Genomic DNA, 6,348 nt, shown 5'->3' on the forward strand with positions numbered 1-6,348 from the left:
AATTTTATCCTCTTCAGATTGTGTATTTCTGGCTATATTTGGCAGTCTCTTTATACTTATAATGTTGATAGCAACACTAAGTACACATTTCTCTTTGATTAAATTGAGAACTAAGGGCTAATCCTTAAATAAAAGCCCTAACCATGTATCATTCTAAGTGGATCTGCTTTCTCTGCTTCTCTGATTGAACTCTGACTGGTACAGGGAACTAAAACATAGACTTTAAAGTCTGGTAAGACTGGCTATACTACTTCTAACTGTGTGACCTTGAGCAACCTGTCTGTTTGCACCTTACTTTCTCTATCTATAAAATGAGGAAATAGATCCTGTCCTTCTAATTATTGTGAAGTATAAATGAAAATCACTTAACACAGTACCCAGCCTTTGATAACACCCAACAACTATATTTTGAGCTGCCAAATATTGGGAATATAAAACTTGGAGGCCAGTCTCTGCTCCTATCGTAGAGTCTCTGAGGGATATAGACAAGTTCAGAGGGTAATAAGTACAGAATGGTAAGTATTTCTATAAGGAAGAAGCAATGGGATGGAGGCATAAATTTGGTCTTTGTATTGGGCACAGGATGAGATGGGACATGTCAAGGAAGGAATCTCAGAGAAAGGGACATCTGAGCTGAGTCCTGAGGACAGGTAGGAATGATCCAGCATTTAGGAAAAGGGCCTACAAAGCCTGAGGGGAAGAGAGAACCTAATGGTTCTTGTGAGAGTTTCTATGAGATAATTAACCGTGACCATGCTGGCCTCAACACCTGGGACTTGCATGCCAAGAACAGGCCAGGGAGTGGATACTATGAGGTGGGCAGGAGCTGGAAGAGCAAGGCACAGCCAGAAAAGTTTTAAGAACAATCTGTGAGAACACCAGATGATTGAAAATGGAAAGATAAAGCTAATTTAGGGGTAGCATCCAAGTATGGCTTTCCTTATAAAAAAAAAAAAAAGAAAAAGAAGATGGGAGGTAGAAATTAAGTTAGATACGGAATTGTGAAATATTCCAGTAAAGGCTTAGGAGGGAAACCTGTGAGGAGAGGAAAGAAGTTGAAATCCTGTGTATTTGCTGAATTCTTCTCCTGGACTTACATGCCTCCAAGGCAAGGCTGTGTGAGTGGCCAGAAGACGGGCACACCCCAGCAATATCGAGGGCAAGTTTTCTTGAGCTGCCTGTTGTTGTTGTGTGCTGCCCAGTTGCCTCCGACTCATAGCAATCCTATGTACAACAGCCCTAAACCCTGCTTTGTCCTGCGCCAATCTTATTGTCTCTGATACAACTACCCCCATTACCCCAGTTACTGACTGAATCATCCATCTCATCCAGGGTCGTCTTCTCCTGTGCTGTCCCTCCACCATCCCAAGCATGACATCCCTCTCCAAGAACTGGTGCCTCCTTGCAACATGTTCAAAGTATGTCAGATGAAGCTTCAGAATTCTTGCCTTCAAGGAGCAGCCTGGTTTAACCCTCTCTAAGATGAACCTGTTTGTTCTCCTAGCAGTCCATGGTATATTCAATAGTCTTCTCCAACATCACAGCTCAAAGGTATCAATTTTCCTTCTATCATCCCTAGTCATTGTCCAGCTCTCTGATACACAGCAAACAATTGCAAAGACCATGGCCTGGATCAGGTGCACATTAGTCTCCGGACTGACATTTTTGTTCTTCAGTACTCTGACAAGGTCTCTGATAGCAGATTTTCCCAATGCAATTTGTCTTTTGATTTCCTGGCTGTAGGTACCGAGAGTGTTGATTGTGGAGCCAAGCAAACTAAAGCTGTTAACAATCTCAGTCTCTTCACCATCTATCATGATGCTGCCAAATGGCCCAGTGGTGAGAATCTTTGTTTTCTTCATGTTGAGCTACCTACTTTATTAAAATATTGGGGGTTTTTTGGGAGAAAAATCTAACATTTATCCAACAAATTTATGATGAAACAAATGCAAATATACTTCTTCCTCTCCCCCCCCTCCCCTTTTAAGGATGTAACTGTAGCCTTCAAAGAAGTGGTACAGTGATAGAGATTTGCTTTCTGGTCTTCCCTCAGTTGGAATGAGGTCAGTTCATGGTCTATTTATGACATGGAGTGTCCTTCAGAGGAGAAGATAATAAAACACTGATTCAGCAAATGAGAGGGAGGTCTGAATTTGTCTTTTCCTGGAGTCTGGTTATTATTGGCTTCCACCACTGGATCTGGCTTTGTAATTTGTGGAACCCAAAGCAAAATGAAAACGTGGCCTCCTTTGTTAAAAGTTATTAAGAATGCCAGCACAAGAAAGTTGAACTTCAAACCAGTGCATTCAGACTCTTCTGAATTTGGCGTCCTGGAGAACCTGGAGGTCCCATGGTGAAAAAGCTGGTTCAGCTCACCTTTCCCTCCTCTTCCCAACTTGTCTCTGGGAATCTTCTGAGGCACAGCATGAGCTGAAGAGAGGGAAAAGTGTTCCCTTAGTTTGTTCTACTGATAATCTTTTCTTGCCTCCCACAGAGTTTTTGCTTTCTCAGAATTGTTGACAAGAGAGTGGATAGGGCAAGACTCCCAGGAGTTTCATCTTGTTGGTTGGTCTTTAGGGATCTCTGTGAAGGTGGGCTGGAGGGGACTGTGCATTGAATGACATTGCCTCGAAACATGTTGGGATCCTAATATACATCATCATATTTGGAAATGGTTTTCTTTGATATGTTAATTAGACCATACCCAAATAAGCTAGGTTCTAAATGTAACCATTATTGTTGTTGATTGGTGCTATGAAGTTGAGTATGACTCATAGTGACCCTATGAACAAAAGATTTGAAGCCTGCTCTATCCTGTGCTATCCTCATCATCTCTGAGATACTTGAGCCCATTACTGCAGTCACTGTGTCAATCTATGCCCTCCACCTTTCCAAGCATCAAGTCCCCTTCCAAGCAATGACCTCTCCTAGCAACATGCACAAAGCATCTGAGATGAAGCGTAGCCATTTTTGACTCTAAGGAACACTCTGGTTGCACTTTTTCCAAGACATACTCTGTTTGTTCTTTTGGCACTCCCTAGGATATGCAATACTCTTCTCCAACACCACAACTCAAAGGCCTTCATTCTTCTTCTGTCATCCTTATTCATTGTTCAGGTCTCAGATGCAGAGCAAGTGATTGAAAAGACCATGAGCTGAATCAGGCACAATTTAGTCTTTAAATTGACATCATTGCTCCTTAGTGTTTTGGTTTAAAAAAAAAATTTATTATTATTATTAATTTTAATGAAAATTTACAGACTTTGGATTTCCATTCATTCATTGATGCACTTTTTTCCCTGCCCATCCCTCCCCACCTCCAGTACACTCTTCTCTTTGAAAAGTAAAAGAAAAATTCTTTCGTTGTTTTATAATCCCTCCCCCCAGATCCACTCCACTATGCAACCTGGATTCCTGTCATGACGAAAATACCTAATCACACATCCCTTTTAAACAGTTTTCTCCTTTATCTGTTTCAATGTAGTTTACATTATTTATCCCATCTTTCTCAGTCTCCCCCCAACCCCAATGTCAGTCCTGTTTTACAACAGTGGCACTATGCAGTATTTGTCCTTTTGTGACTGAGATATTTCACTCAGCATAATGTCCTCCAGGGTCACCCATTTTGAATAATATTGTATGAGTTCCTTGTTTTTCAATGCAGCATAGTATTCCATTGTGTGAATATACCACAACTTCTCTATCCATTTGTTTGTTGATGGGCACTTAGGTTGTTTCTAACTCCTTGCTATTGTGAACAAAGCCGTGATAAATATGGGTCTGCATATACCTGCTTGAATGTCGGTTATGGTCTTTTGGGGCATATTCCCAGTAGTGGAATTGCTGGATCAAATGATATCTCTATTTGCAAATTTTGAGACTGCGCCACACTGCCTTCCACAGTGGTTGCACCATTTTACACTCCCACCAACAGTGAATAAGGGTTCCAGTTTCTCCATAACCTCACCAGCATTTGTTGCTTGCTGTTCTGTAAAATTTTGCTATTCTTCCTGGGGTGAGATGATATCTCATAGTTGCTCCTTAGTATTTTGGTGAGGTCCTTGACAATAGAATTTCTCAACACACACACACACACACACACACAGAGGAAGATAGGTGAGAATTGCTAAAGAACCAAGGAATACTCAGTATTACCAATAAGGAAGACATTGACAAGCCCGAGATCCTAATTTGAACTTTTAAGAACTATAAGAAAATGAATTTTTGTTCTCTACAGCCACCCACTTGTGTACAGTAGTACTTATAACCACAATGGTGAAACTTTGGTGGTAACTGTGTATACTATTTTGTGCTTATAGGTGAATCAAAAGAACCATGAGATTTGATCTCTGCTACTGATATATTTGTTTTGTTCTGTTGAAGCTAGATGGCTAATTTTCTTCATCTAGTAGCTATAATTCAGTCCTTATTTTTCAGGAGGCAAAGGAGGTAGGAACTCACACAAAGAGAATGGTTTCTTCTGTATGCTAGCATTGCTGGACTCAGCCCGGGCCATTCACCCTCATTGCCTCTAGAGAAAATTTTGCCTCCTTATGAAGGAACACTGGTGACATTGTCCACAGGGAATTACACTGCTCACCCAAAGATCGTGTTCATCTGGTGTGTCAAATCTCCCAGCAACTCCCCAGGAGAAGGATGGGTAATCTTTCCTCTGGAATCCACTGAAGGGTCAGATATAAGTTGGTTAAGAGAGAGCTGAGTATTAGATAGGAGCTCAAGGCAGTACAATTCATGTGATTTCTCATGAAAAATATCTTTCACTCATTTTTCCCCCATTGAGGAATAGAGGAAGAAGTTGGAAAGTATCTCCAAATGGTTAAGCATCTTCAAACGGTTAACAAGATTACACACACAGTTTGTTCTCTCTATTCCTGAAATCTTTATATGTTGGAACTCTATCCAACCTTCAAATCCCACTTCAGACACCATAAACTGTTTTGATTGTTGATGTTTTATTTTGTCCTAGCAACTGTTTATGTGTCAGAGTGGTCTTGTGTTTAATTAAGTAGAAAGTACAAAGTTCCCCTCTACCTCCTCTCCCCTCTGTATACTATTTTTCCAGTCATTAACATCACGAATCTCTGAATTACAACCAATGAACCAGTAGTTATTATGAAAGCCCATCATTGATGTTGAGGTTCACCCTTTGTGTTTTATAGTCTTATGAGTTTTCACAATTGCACAATGCTATATGTCTGTTATTATAGTATAATATAGAATAGTTTCATTGCCATAAAAAGACACAGTACTCTGGCTATTATCTTTTTCAAGAATGGTTTCTGCTCTTCCTCAACCTATATCCATTTACGTATATTTTTCCTATCTATTTTGTAACATGCCCTTGGGTGTTTATTCAATAAGTATTTATGGGATACCTGGTATGTGCCAGACATATTTGTCTTTTTTGCCATTGAAGTCACTTGTTTATTCACAGAGATTGACTGGGTGCCTTCTGTGTCAAAGAGTTGGTGGTGGAACAGTGATTAAGAAAGATTTGTCTCTGTTTTTCCTGTGGTGAAAGCCTGGTGGTAGAGACAGTTCCCATTAGCTTTTTGAAGGAAGGTGCCTGCTTGTAATTTATCTCTGTGAAGCCTTCAGCAGTGATCATAAACCCTTCCACTTACAATGGACTCAATAGAAAAATATTTGTGAATTAAATATACTACAATTTCAGTAATTCTCAGTGACAGATGAAACAAGTTTTTCACAATGCTAGGAAAATGTTTTGCTGGTTGTGAGACTTGCTATAAAATGAATACCTTAACCACAAAAGCCAATACCATGTATTTATGGGAGCTTTGTTAGAATTACAACACAGACACTCATCAGGCATGGGATAGTCCCAGCCAGGTCTCCTACTTTTGTTATGCTTTTTACAATTATTTTCATTTGTTATTCCTTCATGATGTCTTGGAGAGCTACCCCATAAAATTATTCATGCTGCTTATTTAGGAGTGCTTTCATTGCATTTCAGGATTTATGAGTTATGTAGGTGTCAATGAAAACTTCACAGCATTCTGTTGTGTTTATCCCCTCCCATGTGTCACGTAGTTTAGACAATTTTTAAAAATTGAAAACCTGTGAGAATTTTATATGCTAGTCCAGGACATCATTGAGAGTTTTGACCAACCTGGAAGAATATGGAAAATAGCTCCTCAATCTTCTCTATCTGTTCCCACCCTTGTGAAATAATTCTATCAAGCTTGCCAGCTACCTCCAAATGGTCAGGTATCTTAAATGAAATAGAAAACAGAAAAACAATTGAAACTATCAACAAAACTAGGAGTTGGTTCTTTGAAAAGGTCAACAAAATCGATACTCCACTAG

This window comes from Elephantulus edwardii, unplaced genomic scaffold, assembly GCF_000299155.1.
Source record: "Elephantulus edwardii isolate Elephantulus edwardi_28Jun2011 unplaced genomic scaffold, EleEdw1.0 scaffold00047, whole genome shotgun sequence".
Taxonomy (NCBI): Eukaryota; Metazoa; Chordata; class Mammalia; order Macroscelidea; family Macroscelididae; genus Elephantulus; species Elephantulus edwardii.